Source organism: Nicotiana attenuata, unplaced genomic scaffold (genome assembly GCF_001879085.1).
Source record: "Nicotiana attenuata strain UT unplaced genomic scaffold, NIATTr2, whole genome shotgun sequence".
Lineage (NCBI taxonomy): Eukaryota > Viridiplantae > Streptophyta > Magnoliopsida > Solanales > Solanaceae > Nicotiana > Nicotiana attenuata.
Genome location: NW_017675181.1, coordinates 69751 through 73124, shown reverse-complemented (window position 1 = coordinate 73124; position 3374 = coordinate 69751).

The following is a 3374-nucleotide window of genomic DNA, read 5'->3' as shown; positions in this document are numbered from 1 at the left end:
TTGTATGGTGTTTTAGGACTTGTTGGTATGTTTGGTTGAGGTCCCGAGAGCCTCGGCTGAGTTTCGGGTGCTTAACAGATCAAAAGTTGGATTTGTGTTGTTGCTGAAGTCTTCAGGCATCTGGTGTTTTCGCACCTGCGGTGGGGAGACATGGGTCCGCAGGTGCACACACACAGGTGCGACCTTTTGATCGTAGAAGCGGACGCCGTGTTTTAAGTGAAACACACACCTGCGATGGAAATTTCGCAGGTGCGGGACCGCAGATGCGGTGGACCCCTCGCAGAAGCAAGATCACTGGCAAAAAGGGCCAAGTCGATGGTTTTATCCCATTTTCAATTTTGGGACTTTGAGAGCTCGGATTGGGCGATTATTTGAGGGATTTTCAGAGAAAGCTTTTGGGTAATGATTCTTAACTCCTTTATGGTTATATTCCACTAATCTATGGTTGATTTCATCATCCAATTAAGGAATTTGGTTGAGAAATTTGGGGGGAAATGGTAGAAGTTCTTCAACTAAGATTTTGGTTTTTGATTGGGATTTTGACATCAGATTTGGATGATTTTTGTACGAGTGAACTCTTGAGTGAATGGGTGTTCATATTTTGTGACTTTTACTCGATTCCGAGAAGTGGGTCGGGGGAGATTTTTTAGGGAGATTTTCCGATTTCTTATTTTAGCTTTGACTTCATTAGCTAGATTAGTTTCTTGTAGTTATATTTATGATATGTAATTGATTTTGGCTAGATTTGAGCGATTCGGAGTCGGATATTCATGGAAAGAGCATTGTTACAGATTGATTTGAGCTTGGTTCGAGGCAAGTGGCTTGCCTAACCTTGTGTGGGGGAACTCCCCTTAGGATTATTGTTTGATATGTGAGCGTCGTGTACGTGCGGTGACGAGTACGTAAATGGGCTAATTGTTGTGAAAACCCTATTTCTACTGAGTAATAACCTGTCTTCTTTCTATTGGAGTTATATCAGCATGTATAGTATCCCGTTAGCTTAGAATAGCATGTCTACTTGCCTTAATGGTTTATAAGAACTCTGTGCAGCATGTTTAGCGAATTTCCTATTTTCCCTTAACTTGAACTTAGTCCAAACTGTAGGTTTTCTTGCTGTAATTGTCATTTTCGTTGTTTGAGCTACATATTTACGTTGGGACTACGGAACAGTATTCCGGGAGATCCCCCTGTTTTGCAAATTTACTTCGGGACTATGGAACGGTATTTCGGGAGATCCCCCTGCACATTTACCTTGGGACTACGAAACGGTATTCCGGAAGATCCCCCTGCATATTTATGTTTAGGACTACGAGACGGTATCTCGGGAGATCCCCTGTTGTTATCTCTGTGTACTGAGTTGTTACCTTCTATGATTTCATTCGTGTTAATTTCTGTCTTTATTTTACTGCGATATCTCATTCTGTCTTATTTTTATTATATACATACCAGTAGGGCCCTGACCTGACCTCGTCACTACTCGACCGAGGTTAGGCTTGACACTTGCTGGGTACCATTGTGGTGTACTCATGCCCTTCTCTGCACATATTTTTGTGTGCAGATCTAAGTACCTCCTACCAGCCTCGTTTTTAGTTACCGATCCTTCGTTGAACGCTAACCTCGTCTATTTTGAGGGCTCGTCAAACCGATTACCTATACCTGCAAGCATTAATGCGGCGTCCACAACAAAAGGATGTCAGTACGAATAATGTACCGAGTATGTTAGGCAGAACTAAAACATAACAATAAGTCAACATTAATTAAAGAGATATAAGAATCAACCTGAATCTCTGTATATTCATACTTATTATACTTATATATATAATGCTTCTCTTTGAGACTATTATCCATATCGTATGATGCATGACTGCCCAACTTATCAGTGGTAACTGCCAGACCAGCCGTAGCTCGGTGGTAAATGCATAACTGCCCAACTGGTGTGGTAAATAATGATACATAACTGCCCAACCGGTGGTAAAGTAAGATGCATGTCTGCCCAACCGGCCGTAGCACGGTGGTAAATGAAGATGCATATCTGCCCAACCAGCCGTAGCACGCTGGTAAATAAAGATACATGTATCACTATATTATAAATATTAACATCTTTATCAAATCTTAAATAGAGACTTAGAAAAATACTTAGACATGCTTGAATATCACTTTACAGGAATGAATCACATAGACATCCTTAACTGCTAAGAGTAGAACCACTTGTGGAATAACATTACGTTTACGTATCGTTACTTGGATCATGCCAAAAGGAAAGAAGGGATAGCCTTAACATACCTGAGCCGATTCTCTTAACAATCCCTCTAACCCACCTCTTTTGCGAAAAACACGTAACGGCGGATCGAAGTAGGAAAAAATCCGTATGATATTCTTGAGAAAGATTGCAGTCTTCTTCCATAGAATACCACTTACGTCTGCTACCATAATATAAATTCACGTTATATCTCCTCCAAATATGGAAATATATGATTGCTCATGTACTTTTGTTGTTGCTATTCATTGAGCTTAAGGGTATTTCTATTATTCTTGCTGTATATATCCTTTGTTTGTTTCCTAGAAAGCCACCTAAATAAGGATCCCCACTTATAACTTCAATGCTTAGCAAGCCTTCTCATCCCAAAATGTGACACCACCGTATGATTCACACATATTAGTCACAACTTACTTTAGTTGTCATATACAATTCTTACACTTATCCACTTAAATCAATAATTAATCAATTATCCACATAATTAAGGATTATCTCAAATTACTTAAAATACTACTCACTTTTAACACACTTTATGTACCTTACTATAATATAATTTACTATCATGGTCGTGTGGTATATTGTATAGCACTAATCCATAAATATCGGGTGTTATAGCTTGGATCGTATTTTATCCCAAAATGTCAAACTTCAGCGATACTCAATTTCTTCTATTCGTTTACCCTCTGATCTTTATAATACTTACTTATCACTTGTTTGACATATCATAAATACTTATAACCTCAAAAATAGTCTTGTCCTCATTCTAAAGTACTACTATTAAAATATTAATAAATCATGGTATCATATAAAATTAATACATACATTATTATTTTATTAAAACATCCATGTAAAAATACATATATTTTTTCAACTTCTAATTTTCCTAATCTCATATAAAGAGTACAAATTTTCGTACGCTTAATTCTTAAAATGGTAAAAAGATAACCTTCTTTTCTTGTGAAAAAAATAACTTCTATCTTTACAATAAAGAAAATCTCATAAACTTTCTCATATTATGTGTATAATTTAAAGCATATCCGAAAGTAGTAATATCAATAACTATATAAAATCATATTTTTGAAACTTTTTTACAAAGATATTCCACTCAAAATACCAT